Raw genomic sequence first — 22,369 nt, 5'->3', positions numbered from 1 at the left:
AAATAATCTAATTTAAAGAGAAAGGTAAAAGAAAATTGAGATGAAATGAAAAGCTGTTCCAAATACTTTATAAGAAATCATACTGGGACCAGAGTCATCTAGCAGCAGCTGCCACTCTGAATTTCGGTTTTCATGCAAAACTAGAAGAGCCAGTCTTCAGCTTGTGTTTTTTCCTAGGCAAAAATCCCTGAGGCAAGTAAATTCAAAGCACTGTGAACAACTCTAAGGGTGAGTTGGTCTTACCCTCTACCCTAGACCTACTAAATCTGATTACCCAAATGGATTAAGAATCTGTTTTTAATAGGCACCCCAGGTGATTCTGTTGTACAGCTAAATTTGGAAACCATTGCTCTGGAGAGAAAAATAGAAAGCTAATGCTGACACAATTGGTGCATCTGTGATGGCATTGAAGCAGGCATTCAGAATTCTCAAGAAATGCCAAGTCAGGAGTGGCCTTTTTGGCTCAATAACCCACCCTTTTGCCCCTCCCTCCCAGGAGCTAAGAATTTTGCTTTCTTTAAACATCTCACTTAGGCAATGTGGTACAGTTGGGGTGCGTGACTCCCGACAGTCTCTGCAGCCCCTGTGTGCCCTGAGAGCCAAGGGAAGGTTGGCACCGATGGAAACAGCATGACTAAGAGGTGGACAGGTGGAAAGTGCTGCCCTTCAATGACACAATCCTCTGAAGCTCAGGCTGTAGTTTAGATATTTCCTTAATGTGAATAAGGTCAATTAAGTTTCCTTTCTTTAAACTACCTTTCTAGCATAGGATTTTTAAACTTTTTTAACATCTCAAGTGAAAACTAGATCCATCCAATGATGTGAATGATTTGGAATTAAACTGGCATAGGGTCCAAAATGAATCTCTAAATTATTTAATCTCTAAGTTGTGTATTTATTGGGGACTGGACTACAAAGAGGAGCAACCGACCACAGGCATGATTTACTTTTAAACGTGTGTTTTAAATCTATGTTTGTGCTCTTTTACTTTTGAAAAATTAAATGCCACATTTAATTCACAAACCCTTCCTTGTGTATTGATTTTTAAATTATGTCATCATAACTGTACCACGTTGCCTAAGTGACATTATGCTACATGATAAACTGCTAATAATAAAGACCTAAAAAGAGCCTCCATCTGCCCATCAGCTTTCTGAAGAGCAATCAAGGCAGCACTTGTGCTAAACTGTGCTTAAGATGCCATGACTCCCGATAGTGTCTGCAGCCCCTGTGTGCTCAGGGAAGGTTGGCACTGATAGAAATAGCATAATTGAGGGAGGGACAGGTAGAAAGTCCTGCCCTTTGATAACATGCTCCTGTGAAGCTCAGGTTGCAATTTAAATATTTTCTTTAATGTGAATAAGGTCAATTGAGTTTAAGGAACCTATATTCAGGGATCTAATCATCTTTAGATTTCCAACACAGTTGGAAGGACAAAATCTACCTCTCTGACCCTTGTACACTGCTTTCGATGGTCACTAAGAACAACTCAGGCCACTACAAAAAGAAGGCAAAAAGAAGAGCCTATAAAGTAGTGGAAATAAGTAGACATATAATTTATATATAAACACACACATGTACATACACAAACATAAAAGTGTATGCCAATGTGGGAGGCAGGATGCACAGGAAGCAAGAGGTTGGGTACACTGCAGGAAGAAAACAAGAAAGGCCAGTGGGGCAGAACTTACCCAGTTCTCTTTGTATGAGGAATAAGAAGCCACTTCTTAAAAGTCTTCCTAAAAGAAAGGAGAATAAAGTTATACAAACTTGGTCCAAGAGCACTAGGTCAGTACAGGAAGGAAAAGGAAATTGAGGGACAGTTGTTTGCCTGAGTCACAGCAAAAGAGCCTGGAATACACAAAATGAAAAATAAAATATTTCTTTCACTAAATTTTCAGTCAGGTACAGGCATGAGAAACAATACTCCTCTGGACTGAGTAACAGAATATGAAGGAGTTAATCATCCCTTCTCACTTCCAGGGAATGTGGAGCTCATCAGAGCAGAGGGATACAGCAGCCTGGGCATGAAGTTGGACCCGCCTCCTTCTGGAATCGGGGAGATGTAGGACAGAATGACAGAGGGAGGAAGAGAGGGCAGTCTGGCAGAGAGTGCTAGCTCCTAAGCTCATGTGAGGCATCTCAGGGGCTTTCTGAACCAGCTGAAGAGATCTGAGAGCCATCTCCACTTCCACAATTACAGACAGGAACAGAGGTGGAGAAATACCTTTTTTCTTTCTTACATTATGACCTCATAGTAACCTCCATGAAGGCATGACCAGGGGAAATAGGAGTCATCCATTTTTTAAAGAATGTGATGATATATCAAAGATGACTCACGTCTTGATCTAGCATGTGACGTTATAGATGGATAAAAGGAGACATATTTATGTATGTATACATACACACATGCACACACATGCATACATGTATTATGGTTGCAATCATGTTTAAGTATAGACACACTCTTTTCTTACTTTGTTAAAATACTGAGTTTATTTCACATATATATTTTTGTCTCCCCATCATTTCCATGTCTGACCACTGCTACCATTATATCGTATCAAAACATTACATACATACTTAAAACCAAAGGGTGGAGTTCCATCTTTAAAAACCAAATAGGCATTTTGGACAACACATTCTTGGCAATGGAACCTGGAAAACATTTATTAAACACAGTAGGAAAAGTCCTCTCTCTGCATTACAGAGAGGACAACCAGATATCAACTGTTACAGAAATGAAATGAGATGAAATTTTTTTAACAAATTGTTTAAACTCTTTTCTTAAAGTGACTTCCTCCACTGCCAGAGATCTTGAATAGCCTCCTGGTCAGTTATCTGGAAGCAATTCTTCACATAACTGATGAGCTTAGCTTCCACTTTAGGAAGAGAACCGCCTTGTTCTATACTTGCTTGCATTTTGCTTTAATGTCTTCTACAGGACTAGATCCTTTTGGTGTTTCAGGAGATTTTTTCCTGTTTTTGTTTTGTTTTTGATATGGAGTCTGGCTCTGTTGCCCAGACTGGAGTGCAGTGGCGCGATCTCGGCTCACTGCAAGCTCCGCCTCCTGGGTTCACACCATTCTGCTGCCTCAGCCTCCCAAGTAGCTGAGACTACAGGCACCCACCACCACACCCGGCTACTTTTTTGTATTTTTTAATAGAGACAGGGTTTTACCATGTTAGCCAGGATGGTCTCGATCTCCTGACCTCGTGATCTGCCCACCTTGGCCTCCCAAAGTGCTGGTATTACAGGTGTGATCCACTGCGCCCAGACTTTTTTCCTGTTTTTTGAAGGACTCTTGACCTTTTGATCTGGGTGTTAGTGGTTTTAAGTCTTTTCCATTCTGGTTTCATTTTTGTGCATTTTTGGCTGGTATATCTTATATAGATTTTTTCACTGGAGCTTTTTCCTCAGTTTCCTCATCATCTTCATCATCATCATCATCATCATCATCATCATCATCGTCGTTGTCTTCACAGCAGGTTTTACTTTTTTCCATGGAACCCTGCTACCACCTGCAGGAGCAGATCACTTTCCAGATATACCTAAGAGTTTCACATCCTCCACCTCATCTTCTGAATCTGCATCTTCCTCCACAGCTACTAAGTGCTGTCCACTAATATGCACTGGCCCTAAACCACACTTCAATTGTAAGACCACAGGTAGTGGTATTTCAAAGCCCCCAAGGGAAACTGTTGCCTGCACAGACATTTGCAAAGTTGCCAGTGTTACTTTAATTGGACTACCTTTGTAATTCATTGCTTCTGCTTCAACAATGTGCAATTCATACTTTGCACCAGCCCCTAAACTGACCGTTCTTAAAGATAACTGGTGCTTATTTTCATCATCATTCACTTTAAAGTGATCATCTTTGTCGGCCTTTGGTTCACAATTGAAAAGATAGCTCTGGGGCCTCAAGGGGCTCATATCCATGTTCATTGAATCCTCCATAGAGGGGCAGCATGCACTTATGTGGGAGAGAAGGCAAACAGAGATAAACGACTACTGCTCCAGGGAACGGCCCCACAAAACAGAATCACACCCAACACATACATTCTTATACGCATTTTGGTTTTTTCGGCTGAAATAACAACTATTGCTGATGGGTTTAATGACAATCCAGATGGTGGGTGGTGATGCCATTTCCCGAGTAGGGAAAACCGGGAGAGGAATCAGAGTGGGTCAGGGGGAATTATTAACAAGAGTTCAGTTCAGGACACATTCAGTTTGAGATGAAAATGCTAAGTACACAGTGGATGCACTATGTGGGGTTCAGAGGAGAGACTGCAGGAGATGTCAAATGGGGCATCATCAGCATTTCAAGTCATGGCCCCAGATGAGCTCTCTTACGAGGAGAGGGTAGATGGAAAACAGAAAGCAGCCTAGAACTGATCCCATGGAACCCTAGTTTTGTGGTTGGATCGAGGAAGTGGAAGAATGAGGAAACTAAGCTTTATGTTGAATTCAGTTGAATTTCACATAATTGTGTCCCTCCAATTATAATCCTTGGTTTACCCTAAGGGAAAGGGTTCTACGATCAAATTATATGGGATATCTCTCATATACCGCTCCCTCTGGGAGTTTCAGAGGACCAGAGCAATACTTACAGATGAAAGATTCTGAGATGTCCTTAAAGGAAAAAGTTAAATTTTAAAGGAGCATTTCTTTAAGTCAGGGGTTCTTGGAATGTGATCCCCAAACCTGCAGTAAGAGCATCACCTGAGAACTTGTGAGGAATGTTCATCCTCAGCTGCCCGCAGACTTACAGAATCAGAAGCTCTAAAAGTGAGACCCTGCAATCTGTATTATAATAAGCCTGCCACAGTGACTCTGACGTGTGATTCAAAGACCACGGTCCCAAACATTTGGCCATTTTTCTTTTGTTGACAAATAAGTCCAGAATGTCCTAGTTGGAAAATATTGTTACTGCAAACTCCAGTTTTAAGATCTTTAGTTTAACAAACTTTAAAGTGCAGAATCACTATTAAGAATTAAATTCATGGCTGGGCACAGTGGCTCACACCTATAATCTTAGCACTTTGGGAGGCCAAGTTGGGCAGATCACCTGAGGTCAGGAGGAGTTTGGAACCAGCCTGGCCAAGATGGTGAAACCCTCATCTCTACTAAAGACACAAAAATTAGCTGGGTGTGGTGGCCCACACCTGTAGTCCCAACTACTTGGGAGGTTGAGGTGGGAAGATCGCTTGTACCCAGGAGGCAGAGGTTGCAGTGAGCCAAGATTGCACCACTGCACTCAAGCCTGGGCAAAAGAGCAAAACTCCATCCAAAAAAAAAAAAAATTAATTTATTATCTCACTTTTTATACATTTGTTGCTAAATCATCATGCCCCAAAATATTTCTATCAATTAAAAAGTGGCTTTTTGCCAACAAACACACTTGGTTATATGCCAGTCTATGATATATTTTAAAATATGCTATTTTTGTTGTTGTTTTTTTGAGATGGAGCCTTGCTCTGTCACCCAGGCTGGAGTGCAGTGGCGTAATCTCGGCTCACTGCAACCTCTGCCTCCTGGGTTCAAGTGATTCTCATGCCTCAGCCTCTACAGTAGTTGGAATTACAGGCGCAAGTCACCATACTCAGTTAATTTTTGTATTTTTTTAGTAGAGACGGGATTTCACCATGTTGCCCGAGCTGGTCTCGAACTCCTGACCTCTAGTGATTCGCTGGTCTCAGCCTCCAAAAGTGCTGGGATTACAGATGTGAGCCACCACGACCAGCCTCAAATATGTTTTTAAATTTTACAAATGTAGTGATCTCTTTTGCCTTCCTAAACAGATCAAATTATCTACACCTGCACTATCTAATAAGTTAGCCCCTGACTATATGTGGCTATTTACATTTAAATTGCCTAAAAAAAATGTTAACAGTTTCTCAGTCACACTATCCACATTTCTGATGTATCTCACAGTTACATCAGAGAGTGCATATCTAGAACATTTGGTGAACAGCACTAATTTAGATTATGAAGAGTTCCTCGCTTTTGTTACCAATGAATCCTTCATAGACAGCATTTTTTAGAAGAAAGCAATTGTGATATGTGAGCATGATCCTCATTTTTCCAGAGGATATCAGTCTTGATGGACATTAGGGAGGGGCAATGAAAAACTCAGCTAAGAAAATCTGTGGTCGGCCGGGTGCCGTGACTCACGGCGGTAATTCCAGCACTTTAGGAGGCTGAGGCAGGCAGATCACCTGAGGTCAGGAGTTTGCGACCAGCCTGCCCAACATGGTAAAACCCCATCTCTAATAAAAATGCAAAAATTGGCTGGACATGTTGGTGGGTGCCTGTAGTCCCAGCTACTTACGAGGCTGAGGCAGGAGAATCGCTTGAATCCGGGAGACAGAGGTTGCAGTGAACCAAGATTGTGCCATTGCACTCCAGCCTGGGTGACAGAGCGAGACTCCATCTCAAAAAGAAAAAGAGAGAAAGAAAGAAAAAAGAAAAAGAAAAGAAAAGAAAGAAAATCAGTAGTCTAGAACTTTCAGCTCAAATATCTCACTCATTTTTCCACACAGAGTCTTAGGCATCTCATTTTCCAACTCCGTTGAAGTTCCCCTCCTGTTGCCCTTGAAATCCTCTCCTCTCACCACATAACAGCCTTGTCCAGCTATCACCTCTTTACCACCACTGTTGCTGGTGGTGTCATTTCTCACTGCCATTGTCATTCTCACCACATATTCTGGCCACTCAGCATCTTTGAAACCCCCTTTTCTGCTCTTCGGCACTCCCACTTTATGAATCCATGCTTTCTTAAACTAGATGCCTTCCCCTTGCTAGTCTCCCTTGCAGTCTATGTAGAAGCCTTTGACCTAGGCTCCACCAGTCAGGTGCATCCATGGGAGATTTCAATTTGGGAGAAAGCAATACAATTAAAAGGCACCACCCAGGCACTATGTGATAGCATGCCGGTGAGGATGGCAGAGGGTGGCCACAGAGACGTTCTGCTTTCAGCGGGAGCAGGGGCAATGGTCTGGAGGTAGTTCCCCATGCTCAATGTCAGCAAGGCAAATCCCTGTCCTGGCTCAGCATGGCAGGAGGACCACCACCAGAACAACCCACTGATGTGACTTGCATCTTATTCCTGGCTATAAAACATCCAAAGCCCCATTCCGTGCCTTCTTGGAAATTCTGTGAGCTATCTTTTAATACGTTCCTTTTCAGCTCAAATTAGCAAGAGTGGGTTCTGTTGCTTGTAAATAGCACCCATAGCAGAAATTCCTACCCAAGTTGGAACGAGTTCTCTTTATAGCATTTACCCACACACACTGATTATGTGGCTTGTGTCAGACTCTCTGCCAGGGACTGGAGATACAAACATATAGGGGATTTGTTCTCAAGGGGCTTAAAATTCAGGCAAAGAAACAGATCAGGACACCAATAAGGACTTTAAAATATTGTCGGTGGTCGTGACAGAAATACCAATGTGGCATCGTGGAGACCCAAAGGAGAGGAAGGAGGAAAGCAAACTGGGGAAGTCTTTAAGGAGAAGATGGCTCTCGAACTGAGTTGTCAAAGATAAACAGGTATTTGACAGGCAGACAATAGGACAAAGGAAAGGAAAAAGCATGCAGCAGGGGGAGCAGGCTGCTTCAGTCTTCCTTGTTCTGGAAGCAATGGTCAAAGCATGTGGTCAGATGGGGACAGGAAGGAGTCCGGGTAGCAAATAACAAGGCCAGAGAAACCATGAAAACAATAGTGTCATTTGAGTGCCTACTGTGTACGTTGTTCTAACCATTTTACATTGTATTAACTCATTCATGCCTCATCACAACACTAGGAAGTGGATGACTCTATCAGCCTTACACTATAAAACACTAAGGCAGCCTGGGTGCGGTGGCTCACACCTGTAATCCCAGCACTTTGGGAGGCTGAGGCAGGTGGATCACTTGAGGTCAGGAGTTTGAGACCAGCCTGGCCAACATGGTGAAACCCCATCTCTACTAAAAATACAAAAATCTGCCAGGTGTGGTGGCAGGCGCCTGTAGTCCCAGCTACTCTGGAGGCTGAGGCAGGAGAATCGCTTGAACCCGGGAGGCAGAGGTTGCAGTGAGCTGAGATTGTGCCACTGCACTCCAGCCTGGGCAACAGAGCGAGACTCCACCTCAAAAAACATAAAATAAAAAATAAAACATTAAGGCAGAGAGAAGACTTGCCTGGGTTACACACACCTAGGGGACAGCAGAAGAAAGGTTTTACCCCGTGATACAGCTCTAGAGTCCATACTTTTAACCACCCATGCTACTACAGCCAGTTGGGAGCCAGTGCAGGGCGTCTTTATATTCCATTCCAAGGAGCTTGGACTTGACCTTGTAGCAGTGCTAAAAGGGTGTTTTTTTTTTTTTTTTTTAACTTTTATTTTAAGTTCAGGAGTACATGTGCAAGTTTGTTATATAAATTGTGTGTCATGGGGTTTTGGTGTGCAGATTATTTCATCACCCAGGTAATAAGCACAGTACCCAACAGGTAGTTTTTTGATCCTCACCCTCTTCCCATCCTCCACCCTCAAAGAGGCCCTGGTATCTGTTGTTCCCTTGTTTATGTCCATGTGTACTCAATGTTTAGTTCCCACTTATAAGTAAGAATGTGTGGTATTTGGTTTTCTGTTCCTGTGTTAGTTTGCTAAGGATAATGGTCTCCAGCTCTATCCATGTTGCTGTGAAGGACATGATCTCGCTCTTTTTTATAGTTTCATAGTATTCCTTAATGTATATGTACCACCTTTTCTTTATCCAGTCCACCGTTGATGGGCATTTAGGTTAATTCCTTGTCTTTGCTATTATTAATAGTACACTAAAAGCTTTTAAGCAGGTGAGTGGAATGATCAGACTTGTGTTTTAGGAAAAACACAAGGTATTTACAGAACAAGGCAGCATGAGTATGGGTAGCTAAGCAGGAAGACCTGACTCCTCTTCCCACAATGCACACACACACATACCTCCTCCTGGAGCCTGCCACACAAACCAGGACAACAAAAACGAAACCTTTTGGGAAAGGGATTCAAAACCAAGGAAGAAACAGCAACTCTTAGCAGAATATCTCACAACAGCCTTGGGGCACAACCATGGTTCCCAACTTAGCAGTTTTGTGACCCTAGGCAAATTACTAGGTTGGTGCAAAAGTAATTGCGATTTTTGCCATTGAAAGTAATGGCAAAAACCGCAATTTTGCACCAGCCTAATATTTCACTGATTTAAGTTTCATTTTTTTCTGTGAAAGTGGAGAAACAGAATGAAAATCCCTATTCCAAAACTCTGGGGGGAGGTCAGACGCGTTTTCAGAATTCAGATTTCTGGATGATAGAACAGTAGCATGTTGTATATACCATGTATTATGTAACACACCCAGTGAGCTCTGATGCACTCCTCTACAATCAAATTCATTAATATTTCTGCAGGAAAACATGAATATTCACAACAGTTGGGATAAATCAAAACTAGAAAAAGTCTCACATAAGTTCTAGTTAGGTTTTGCTGTCAAAAGATTTCAGGTCAGGTTCATTTCACATTCAAATGAATTATGAAAAGCTTGAGGCTTTCAAAGATTTTTGGGTTTCCAAATTGTAAATAAGGGATTGTGCCCCTCTTATTATACTATTGCTTTAGAGCTGTTGTAAGAATTAAGTGAGATAATGCATATAAAGTACTTAGGTTCTGCTATCCCTCCCAACTGTCAATGAATGTGACCCAGGATCCCAGCTATAGAGCCCATGTGCCTCAACTCTGCCATTTCAAAAAGAGTTCAACTGGAGCCGTTTTCATCCCCTCTTTTGATCGTGGGTTCTAATCTTTACTGTCTGTGAGCCCTACCACTGATCATAATGCTTCCTCCATCATTTTTCTTGGGAATTCTAGCAAGTTGTCATGCAGTCGGGCCCCTCATGAAGTCCCCAAGTTCCTAAGGTGGGTGCTATAGACCAGCCCATTCCACGCGCCTCGATGCACAGGCCTGTCTGCAGGACCATTCCTGGGAGGTGTGGAGCTGTAGCAAATCACTGTGAGGGAACTTCCTTGCATCCATGATATTTTTGAAAGCAAAATGTTGTTAAAACCAGGAAAAGTGATCATTACATTTTACTAAATATGGGAAAGACATACCAGGGGAAAGACACAGAACTTCAGTCAGGCAATGTTCAGCAAGTCAATAATGTTCAACATTTATTGACTGTGTTTCAGGCATGATGCTGCTAGGCCACCTGCCCCACCCTTAAGGACAGCACAATTTCTATCCCTTGTTCTCCAACCCTCCATTATACTCCTTTATCTCTATCAGAGGTTTGCTGAAATCAGTATCACTATCATCATCAACCTTCCATGAATACAGTGCTTTAAAACTTACTTAGTACTCACACACACATCACCTTGTTCCTGCCTCACAGCTGCATGGGTTATGATTAAACCTGTTTCACAGGTGAAAAAACTGGAGCTCTTGGAAGTCTGAAAGTTGCTACCTATGTCTTTATCTTTCTCTTCTATGGGACACTGCCTCCTCAGCCAGACTTCCCACAGAAGGCAATTTTCATAAAATGCTGGTTGCTCCAGCAGAGGCCCTGGAGACAAAAACATCAAGCACTCCTGAGTAATGCATATCACACCCACAGACCAAGCCTTCAATGCCATTTCGTGTGTTTGACTGGACCAAGTCACGAGGCTTCCCTGGACTGGCCATTAGGCCCAGGGTGTAGAATGATCACAGTTCACCTGTCTGCAAAGAGAAGGAGAGCTCCTGAGTGTTGACATTTCCATCTCCATTACGAAGAACAGCACCTCCCACACTCTGACTGAGCATCAGATTTACCCTGAGAGATGTTTTAAACTCCTATTTCCAGGCCAGTCCCCAGAGATGCTGAGGTCATCAATCTTAGGTAAAGGCTGGGAAGGTGTTCTTTCTTATGTGCCCCCAGATGATTCTGGTACAAAGGCAGTCTGGGGAACCACTGATCTAGAAAAATCAAGAGACACATATTACAGACAAACCACTTTAAACGTACCAAATCCTAATTTCTGGCCACTTAAAATGATGTGGCCACACCAGGGACAGAAAGGAAATGGCCTGGGAATATTCATGCAAACAGCTGTAATAAATATTCACTTTGGATAACTTTTGTACCAATGACATAGAGATGTTGTGAAGGAAGTATTAAAAAAATTAGGTGGAATGACAAATAAATATTGGGTATCTAGAAGATGCTCTCAGGCAGATTTGTATGAGGCCTTGTTGCTCATTCTTCACCTCATTCTCTCTCTTTTTCCCCATTGCCCTCCCCTACCGTCCCTAAGTAGGAGCTTATTTCAGTTGCAGGATAACACTTCAGAAATCAAATGGAAACTGAAAAATTACTTCTCTGGTTAGCATCTGTTTGGCAATATGTTTACTGCCTCTATTCAGCCCTGAGCAACTGCCAGGAAAGCCAAAAAGAGGGCAAGAGCTCTATTCATCTAATTACTTCAGCAGAAGAAAAATGTGTTAATTAACTGACCTTAATAATTCATATATATCTGAAGTGAGGGATCATTAGACTTGCACGCAGGGCCTGGCATCTGAGTAAAAGATCACTGGAACGATCTCACAGGCAGCCTCATTTTGGAGAGCTGATCTATTTTTGTTTTCTTAAGAACAAATCTACCACCTCCAAAAATGATTGAAGAACTTTTCTGCAAATTACAGGTTTGCGGTAATACCTTGATTCCTCCAATTTCCTTAGCCCCTCAGGGGGATGTGAAATATTTTTAGAATCACAACAGCCTAACATATTAATTGGATTTCATTATGCTGTCTGCTGATTGGAACATTATACAGTAAAGGGGAATGTGACTGTGTGTGTCCTCTACAGAGTTCCAAATAAGAATGAGGAGTGACAAGAATGAGGCTTGCTTTGCTGGGGAACTGATAGAATCATTCAAATCACAGTTCCCTATCAAATATGCTACTGACCAAAAAAAAAATGCTACTGAACAGAAACCAGCCCAGGAAGTAGTACAACAGGCCTCAGCTTTTGAAGATAGTCTAAGGAAAAGAAAGGATGCTGATAGTTTTATTCTCAAAGATAGTGGGACCCCTAAGCAGGTACACTGTTTACATTTGCCTTCCTGGGGTTTTGGCAGGGGGAGTGCAGATCCATTTTAAATCCACAGATAGAAAGGCAAAAGTGAATCATGGTGCATTTGCAATGGAAACAAATCATTTTCCAAAAGCATTTATGAAACAATTACACATGCATCATAGATGGAGAAGCACATAGACGGAGGCTGTGAGTCTGTTTCATAGAGGACAAACAAAAAATGACAAAGAGTGGTAGGAGGTTCTCCAGAGGGTCAGCAAGACATGGCAGTGATGACAAAGACACAGCTGCCATGGCGGCCGGGCCAGAGCACCTGCCCCCTGGCAATGACTCCAGCCCATCAGGCCAAGGCTGTCACTGTAGTGTGTGCACCACAGCTGAGCCCCAGAGCCAGCCGCAGAGCAGGGGGACGCCTGTCCTTGCCAGAGGCCTCAGAGGAGGTGGGAACAGGCCAGAAGCACTGCCAACATAGGACCCCAGGTGTCCATGGGTTCCTGAGTGTTACAGGTTGAATTCTGTCCCTCCTCCCAAATTCATGTGTTGAAGTCCTAATCCTCAGTGCCACAGAATGTGAATTTATTTGGAAATAGGGTCATTGCGGTTAAAATTAGTTAATGAAGTCATCCTGGGGTTGGATATGCCCCTCATCCAAAATGTATCCATTTATAGAAAGAATGCCATGTGAAGAGGCAGACATACACTGGGAGAATGCCATGTGAAGGTTGGAGTTACTGCTACAAGCCAAGAAACTACCAAAAGCTAGGAAACAGCCCTGGAATAGATCCTTCTCTAGCACCCTCAGAGGGAGCATGGCTCTGCTGACACCTTGATTTCAGACTTTCAGCCTCCACAACTGAGAAACAATAAGTTTCTGTTGTTCCAGGCCATCCAGTTTGTGGTACTTTGTTACAGCAGCCCCATGAAACTAAAACACTGGGCCATCAAGACTATTTCTCCATCTATAAAATAGGGTTGCTTAAATAGCACCTGTTCATAGGATTGTTATGAGCATGAAATGAAACAACGTTGGTAATGTGGTTAGCTCTGTCCTTGGCATATAAAAGGCATTCAATAAAAATGAGTTAGCTACTGTTTAAGGGGCTACAGAATCAAATAAGCAAAATAGTGGTGACAGTGGATAGCCATCTGTAATCTTTACCCACCTAGGTTTTGCTTGTACATCTCATGAATTGTGATACATATTTTCGATCACGATGGCTAAAATATTTATCTGCATGGCTGATTCACAAACACCGCAACTCTCAAATCCTTCTTTCCATTATCACTGCTTCACTAAATCACTCCTGGCTTTCAAATTCTCCACCAGCCCCTCTCTCTGCACCTTCCTCACTCCCTGCATCTCCATCCATCTCAACCCACATCCTTTTCCTCTTTTCCCTTTCTATTTGCTGTGCCCACCTCCAGCTATAAATCTTCTTTGCTCTCCAGCTGCTCTGCCTGGAGCAATCTCCAATAAGAGTGGGCCCTCTCCTCCTTTCTTTAAGCCCCCTCTCTCATCCTACTGTCTGCTCAAGAAACCCATCCACATCCAATTACAGTGAACGAAAATGGGAGGCAGGTTCCCACTCATACCTAAACATCAACTACCTTCTAACCCTAACCCACGCACAGCTGATAAAAATAAACCTTTAAAAAACAGAATGAGTCATATTAATGCAACCTCTCCTCATTGCACCACAAAGAGCTGTGTTTCCACACCCTGCACAGAAACACTGCATGTGCATGACAGGGAGGTGTGCATGGATGCCAGTTAAGGAGAGAGAGCTGCTGGGGAGGTGGCCTGAGCCCCCTCACCTTCCCTGCCCTGCACTGGTGTCTACTAGACACCCCCAGGAAAAGGCAGAAGTAGAGCACCCAATAATTCATCTGTAAACCCGCAGAAAGAAAACCACACCACACAGGCAGTCCCTTCCTCCCTCACTACTCTCATCACCATGAGTCAACCTTTTGGGATTTTCCTCCCACCAATTTTAGAAGCAGCAACCAAAATATGAGTTGAATCAAGTACAGCAGTGCACAAGTTTGTGGTGAGAGGAGCTCTTCTACTCTTTACCAACATCTTGTTATCAACAAGTAGATAGTAGATGGTTCTCATGTTTGCCTGCCAGCACCTCCCAGTTTCTTTTGAGGAACTGTTTCTTCCCTCTTCCATATGAGTCTCATGATGCAATTAAGCACAAACATACACACAGTAACAAAATGGACCCAGATTGGGTCAATCATCATACCTCATTGCCCTGACCACAGTGACTTCCCTAGGACTAGGCATGAGCTATGACGACCCAATGGAGCCCTTCTCTATGTAGGCAGAGAGTGAGAGAAGTGCCTTTTCCCACTGGGGCTGGTTGCTAAACTGGAAGGGTATTTCCATGGGATTTTCATTAACTATCTTCCTCATTGCCTCATTGCCTCATTGCTCATTAGGAGAGCTTGCCTCCAGGAAGAGGACAACCCAAAGAGGGAGGACAGAGGTGAGAGACTGACAGAGGCCCACACAAAGCTATAGCAGCAGCATTCAAGCCCCAGGATCCAGCCAAGCTTAAACCATAGCCACCCCCCACGCACCCTCAGTTCCCCAGTTGCAGGAGTCTTATGTAGCCCAATTGGAGTCGGAGTCCTGGTACTTACAACCAGAGCTGATATTTAGCTCATTTACATCCATATAGTGGTAATGATACAGAAGGGCAGGGCTCTCCGTTAAATCCCACTCTTAAGCCTTGAACCACGCCCTAAGTGAAAACAGCTGACCTTGTTTTTTTCATCCAAACGTTGCCTTTTTAGCCTGCCCCACCCCTATCCTGTGTCCATAAAAGACTTCAGCTGGCAGAGCAACACAAGCAGCTGAGTGTCAAGGATACAAGTGGCTAAGCAGTGAGCAGAAAAGTAACTGAGTGTCCGAGTCTACAGATAGATGCAGGTAACTTCAGACAGCATGGTTTTGGAGAGGGGCCCCAGCCGAAGACGGCCAGGTTTCAGAGAACTATCACCTTTCCATCCCCTATCCAGCCTCCCTTTCTGACAGCCACCCACCGCTCAATAAAGGCTTCTGCATTCATCACCTTTTAAAGAGTTTGTGTGACCTGTTTCTTCCTGGACACCAGACGAGAACCCGGGTGCTGAGAAGGCAGGGGCTACCACCCTGATCCTTCACTGTGTTGGTTGGCACTTGGCCATCCCTGGATGGCAGAGCTGAAAGAGTACTGGTTGTAACACACTCGGATGTTGCTGCAGGGCCTGCACAGAACCTGATCACGCCAGAAAGGAGCGACCAGCCAGTTTCAGTGTTCATTCTTCCAGTTCTCACACTCACTCTTTCACACGCTCCTGCATGGAGTGGGCAGCAGCAGGCTGAGTGAAACAAGCCACTCCAGTTCCCACCTGCAAAGGGGGTCACGGGATCTTTCCCGTCTCATCATCTATGGTTTATGGTCAGCAGCCATTTTGACTGTGTTACTGGTTGTTTACTATTTTGATAACCACCACAGCTTTCAGCAAAAAAGTCCTGACCCATAGGAGTAGGTGGTTAGCAGTGCTACCCGGGCTGTGAGTGGGCTGCCTCTTTAGAATTTCTTCCTCCCCAAATCCCACCACAACAGGGGATGAGACCTGAAAACTCTCTTCCCATCCCTGAGATGTGAGAAGAGCTGCAGGGGCAAAACTAAGCTCTTATTCCTTATCTTGACGTAGTCCCTGGCTAGAGACATCTCAAAAGACAGGACACAAGACTCCACAGGTATGTTCCATAAGGAGATCAGAGCAAAGTCAAGGAAGATGAAAAATGACTGTTCAGGGAGCAAAAGTTCAGAGAAAGAGTGGGTACTCCTCCTCCCGGGAAGATGGCACTGCCCATAGAAGAATAAGTACAGTTTTCCCTTTATAGGAAGACTGAGATATGAGTGGGAGGCTCATGAGCATTCCACGTGCTATGGACTGAATTACGTCCCCACAAAATTCACACATTGAAGCCCAAACCCCCAATATGATGGTAGCTAAAGATGGGGCCTTTGGGAGGTAATTAATTTTAAACGAAATCTTGACTGTGGGGCCCTCACGATGGGATTAGTGCCCTAATAAAAGGAGATACCAAAAGTTCCCTCCCCCTGTCTCCCCTACCCCTCCCTCCCCTCTCTTTTTGTCTCCCCACCATGTGAGGACACTGTGCGAGGGTAGCCGTCTACAAACCAGGAAAGGGGCCCCCACCAGAAACCCATCACACTGGCATCTTGATCTTGGACTTCTGGCCTCCATAACTGTGAGAAAATAAGTTTCTGTTTAAGCCACTCAGTCGACGGTATTTTGTCATGTTAACCCAAACTGACTAAAGCATCATGAAACCAAGAACCTGGCTGAGTATATGGGATTCTGAAAGCAATGGAGCAACCCAAAACGCTAAGAAAACAAGCTGAGAGGATGGTTCAGCCCCTCAGCCATGCAGGTGAGAGCAGGGGCTGAATGACCCCAGGCTGCCCTGGCTTTTGTCTACAATGATATCCTGTTCATATTTAAGCTCAATGTTTGCTGACTCCACAGCATCCTCCCAACAAGGCATGAATTTCAGCCCCACAAAGATGCTCTACAAACCCTCGAGTCGTCCTCAAAAAGCTATCCCACAGGTTCTCACAGATGGGTAGGAGCAGGGCAGCCATCCCTACACACTAGCCTCCACGGCTCCACCTTCCTCACGGCTGCTGCATGGCCTCTCCACGGCCCTGCTTACTTCACTCCCCAACGGGCCTCAGTTCACAGGCTGTTTATGTAAAGGACAGAGGACAGGAGTGGCGTCTCTCTGTGTTATGCTCAGTTGTTGACCCTCACCAGCCCCAAAGTGTGACAGGCCGTGGGCCTTGATTAGGGCCACTGAGGCTAACTCAAAACCAACACAAAACTCTAAGGCTTAGGAAGAAAAGATGCTGTGTCCAGAATTGGTGGGTTCTTGGTCTCACCAACTTCAAGAAAGAAGCTGCGGACCCTCGCGGTGAGTATTACAGTTCTTAAACAGAACGTGTCTGGAGTTTGTTCCAATATTCGGATGTGTTCGGAGTTTCTTCCTTCTGGTGGGTTCGCGGTCTCGCTTGCTCATGAGTGAAGCTGCAGACCTTCGCAGTGAGTGTTACAGCTCTAAAGATGGCGCGTCTGGAGTTGTTCGTTCCTTCCGGTGGGTCTGCGGGCGTCTGGAGTTGTTCGTTCCTTCCGGTGGGTCTGCGGCCCCGCTGGCTTCAAGAGTGACGCTGCAAACCCTCGCAGTGAATGTTATAGCTCATAAAGGCAGTGCGTACCCTAATAATGAACATCAGAAGATTTATCACAAACAGCAAAAGAACAAAGCCTCCACAGCACAGAAGAACACCCCACCGAGTTGCCACTGCCGCCTCTGGGCAGCCGGCTTTTATTCTCTTATCTGCCACCCACCCACATCCTGCTGATTGGTCCATTTTACAAAGAGCCGATTGGTTTGTTTTACAGAGAGCTGATTGGTCCATTTTGACAGGGTGCTGATTAGTGCGTTTAGAATCCCTGAGCTAGACACAGAAGTTCTCCACGTCCCCACTAGAGAAGCTAGATACAGAGTGTCGATTGGTGCATTCACAAACCCTGAGCTAGGCACAGGGTGCTGATTGGTGTATTTGCAATCCCTTAGCTAGACATAAAGGTTCTCCAAGTGCCCACCAGACTCAGGAGGCCAGCTGGCTTCAGCCAGTGGATCCTGCACCGGGGCTGCAGGTAGAACTGCCTGCCAGTCCCGGGCAGTGCAGCGGCACTCCTCAGCACTTGGGTGGTCGGTGGGACTGGGTGCCCTGGAGCAGGGGGCAGCGCTTGTCGGGGAGACTCAGGGCCGCATAGGAGCCCACGGAGCCGGGGGTTAGGCTCAGGCATGGCAGGCTGCAGGTTTCCAAGCCCTGCCCGGTGCTGAGGAAGCTAAGGCCCAGTGAGAAATCAAGCGCAGCAGCTACTGGCCCAGGTGCTAAGCTCCTCACTGCCTGGGGCTGGCGGGGCCTGCCCGCAGCTCCGAGTGCGGGACCGCCAAGCCCACGCCCACCCGGAACTCCCGCTGACCCGCAAGTGCCCCGGGCAGCCCCAGTTCCCGCCCATGCCTCTCCCTCCACACTTCCCCCCAAGCTGAGGGAGCCGGCTCCGGCCTTGGCCAGCCCAGAAAGGGGCTCCCACAGTGCAGCGGCAGGCTGAAGGGCTCCCCAAGCACGGCCAGAGTGGGCGCCAAGGCTGAGGAGGAGCTGAGAGCCAGCGAGGGCTGCGAGGGCTTCCAGCACGCTGTCACCTCTCAATGGGAGTTCCATTCCATGGCTTCTTAATGCAAACTGATCCATCTTCTCCGCAGATTTTAAACACCAATGCCACCATTCACCATAGCAAAAATATGGAATTAACCTAAGTGTCCATCAATGGATGACTGGATAAAGAAAATGTGGTACACATACACAATGGAAAACTATTCAGCCATTTTTAAAAAAAGAATGAAATCATGTCTTTTGCAGCAACATGGATGGAACCAGAGGCTATTGTCTTAAGAAAAAAAAGTCGGATGCAGAAAGATATCACATGTTCTCACTCATAAGTGGGAGCTAAATAATGTGTACACATGGACGTAGAGTGTGGAATGGTAAACACTGGAGACTTGCAAGGGTAGGGGGCTGGGCAGGGGTTGGTGATGAGAAATTAGTGAGTACATTAAGTAACATACATATGTATGTTATTTGGGTGATGGATACCCTAAAATCCCTGACTTTACCATTACACAATCTATGCATGTAATAAAATTGCACTTTGGCTTTTCCAAGTCAGACATAAAGTCCCCTTACCCCTTTGTCCAGAGCAGGCACTCTGATGCCTTACAGTAACACATTAAAAGGAACAACTCAACTCCTCTAACTCTTCAATTAAAGATCTGGTCCCATGTGACTCTACTTACTAAGCATACAGCTGTCAGTTTCTCTCAAAAGCAAGCAAAAGGCTCAGGGAAAGTACCCTATCAGGGCACCTTGTTATACAAGTAAAAGCAAATAAATGCAGGAAGGGGAGTTGTCACTGACCCCCAAGGGCCAGATATAGCCACATCTCTGTTCTAGTCCAGGTCTTGTGACACAGACACACCGTTACCAATTCAGTTACCATTCAGGTACTTCTCAAGAGAAGAGTTGAGGAAAGCCGGTGGCACTTGGTAGAGCACAGAGCATGGATGTTAACAGTGGCATATTGCCTGAAGACAGCATGCAAGAGAGAGACTGACTAGTGAAACATGGGAAAAAAAACAGGCAATCCTGGGGAGGGAGTTTGACCAAGCTGCCAGCCAAGATTAACAGCACAGTTAATCATCACCCATCAGAGGGCTATGCATGATTTTCCAATACCCCTTCTCAATAGGTTTCTCCCTCCATATAAGACTCTTAGAAGGGTATGCGAAGTTTCAAGAAACAGGACATTTAGGGGGCTCATTTCCTTTCCCCACTCCAGGAGACACTTGGCCAGCCCATGCCTGCAAGGAAGGTAGACATTCAACAATGGGAGTAATTTGCCGTCTTTCAGGAGAATGAAATACTGGGTGCATTGTTTCCTCCAGGCCCCAGCAAGAAGAGGGGAAACAGAGGCCCCTTATCTCATGCCTCAGCCCATCGTGCTATCTCCCTGAGAGCTCATGCATGTTTGTTTTTCTGGCTTCGGGAACCTCTGCTTGGAGCTTTGCAGAGTTCCATTTGTATCCCTGGCTTTGGCTCTTGATTTACAGTTTTGCTGCCATCATCAGGAAGACTATGGGCAAAAGCAATGGCAATTCACTGACTAGCTAGACAAGAGGGCTCAGGGTCTTGGGAAATTTTGCTTGGTAGAGAGAAACACAGAATACAGAAGCATACCCTGGAGAGGCATGTTAGCTCTGTTAATACCCAAAGCATCTTTACAAAAATAAATTAAAGGTAAATTTAGACTAGAGTTAAGTATGGGCTATTACAAACAGAAAATTTTATGGGTCTGCTAGGAAAATGAACATTTGGAAGTTACTGAGTGAAGCCAGTCTGAAATATGTATTCTGTGGATACAGATAAAGACTGAATTGTCTGGCAGATACCACTGAGATAGAAAAGATTATAAATTGAAATAGGGACAAAAATACCCTGAGTGAAATAAACCTCAGTGATGATATTGATTTTATTGCTTAGAAAATTATTAACATCGGCATGGTAAATAAGACTTTCTTATAGCATGAAGAAATGACCCCAACAGGGTGACAGCCTTGTCACCTATGAAAAGTAGGTTTCCCAAAAGTGCCTGGTAGTGGGAGGTGGGCTGTTCAGAGGTTGTTTTCCTAATCCAAGACTTGCCAGGCAGGGTAAGTGGTGGCTCCTGGTGCCCTGGAAACTCCATCCACTCTCTCTTTTCAGGACCCTCTTTAACCCTGGCTGCCCCTCCCGCCTCTGCCACTGGCCTCACCACCTCCCATGCCACCTGTGCAGGTTTGCCTCCTCCACCACCACTGCCATTTTGAGATCAGCAAACATTCACGATAGTAGATCATCATCTCAAACTCAAAAACTAGATCTATGATCCTCCTCCCATCTTCTTGTCCTCCTATCTTCCAACTCAGATCTACTTCTTGGCTTCATTTCTGACAACAGCACCTCCTGTTCTCTCAATCACCCAGACTTTAAGCCACCAAGTTACTTTTGACTTTTTCTTCATTAACCCTGCCCCTAAACCCACTGTGTAGGGGAGAATTAACCTTACCCAAGGGCTTTTAAAATGGCTAATGAAAAGCATCCAGCACTCGCTTCCTCCACAAAGAACAACCAAAATAGCAAGTAGATAATCACACTGCAAATAGAACATCTAAAAGAACACTGAAATTTAACAGAGAAGTGACAGGAAATACCAGAGGCATAAAAGGAGAGGGAAGTGAGGTGGCCAGCTGGGAGCCCAGAAACACTCCCCAGTGCAGGGAAAGAGTAAGTGAGACATCCCCAGCAGTCCACATTCCCACCACAAACTCCAGCAATCTTAACTACAGGACAGCCCCTCAATTCTTGGGTCCCTAAGACTAGCATAGGAAGCTCTCTAGAGGCCACATGGTAGCAGTGCTCCAGAAAGGGAGCTCACACTGAATCCCACATACCTGAGTGCTAAACAGCTGCAGCATGGCACCATTTTGAGAGCCCAGGCCCCATCAGACTGAATACTGCCTGATAGTCCCTGCATCTCCACATCCCTGCAGCCCCACTGACATCCCCTCATGTTGCCCAGGCTGCTCTCAAACTCCTGGCCTAAAGCAATCCTCCCGCCTCGGCCTCCCAATTGCTGGGATTACAAGTGTGAGCCACGATGCCTGGCTAATTTCTTTTAAGTTAATCAATTAGCTATGTGTCCAGCCAAGACCACGTGGCAAGTGAAATATATAATTCAAATTTTCTATTTGATCCTAAAACTTAATAGAAGTATGCATTATTTCTGTGATATTAGAAAATCAGGAAAAGAAAATTTACCACAGTGAAATTTAACCAAGACAGAACTTGGCTGGGTCCATGCTGGCTGGTCGAGTTTATACTTCCTCATAATACCAGTTTAATATATGAGTTATCACATCAAGCATGGATTCAAAACACAGACTGGAAACTTTAGACCCATATATTCAACTGCCCACTGGACATTTGCTGTTTGTCTCAGAATTTGCTCAACCTCAAATTGGAATTTATCAGCTTCCTCACCCACAAAGCCTGCTTCTTTTCAGTATTCCCCCATCTCAGTGAACAGCACTCTTATCTACCCAGCGGCCCAAGCCAGAAAACTGAGAACCATGTGTGACTCTTCCTTCTCCCTCACCGCATATCTAATTATCACCAAGCCCAGTTGAGCCTCTAAATATCTTCTCTGTTCCCAGTCCTCCTGCTCCAGGAGGTCATCACCATCTGACAACTGGCTTATAACTTTCTGCTAGCTGATCTTCTGGCTTTCAACTTCCTGCCTGCTGGTCTTACTGCCTCACCTCTTAGCCCTTCTAATTCTCCACAGTGTAACCAGAGTAATTTTTTTAAAGCGCAAATATTACTTTGTTATTCTCCCTTAAAGACTTTTAATAGTTTCCCACTGTCCTGTGGGACCGGCCTCCCACACACCATCAACACCTGCCTGTCCAGCCTGATCAGGCACCACTTCCTCCTCCTACTTGATGCCCCAGTTATTCTGAACTTCATCCAGTTCCTCAAATTCACTACACTTTATTTCTTAACTCCCGGTTCTTATTCATTCTATTCTTTCTA

The 22,369-nt window shown here is 44.8% G+C and overlaps 1 pseudogene; it reads right to left on the bottom strand.

Moving 5' to 3' along the window:
- Positions 1-2,787: 2,787 nt before the first annotated feature.
- LOC100436023 (nucleophosmin-like) lies at positions 2,788-3,958 on the bottom strand (annotated as a pseudogene).
- Positions 3,959-22,369: the final 18,411 nt, after the last annotated feature.

Source organism: Pongo abelii, chromosome 6 (genome assembly GCF_028885655.2).
Source record: "Pongo abelii isolate AG06213 chromosome 6, NHGRI_mPonAbe1-v2.0_pri, whole genome shotgun sequence".
Classification (NCBI taxonomy): Eukaryota; Metazoa; Chordata; class Mammalia; order Primates; family Hominidae; genus Pongo; species Pongo abelii.
This window is presented reverse-complemented; position numbering and strand designations above follow the sequence as displayed.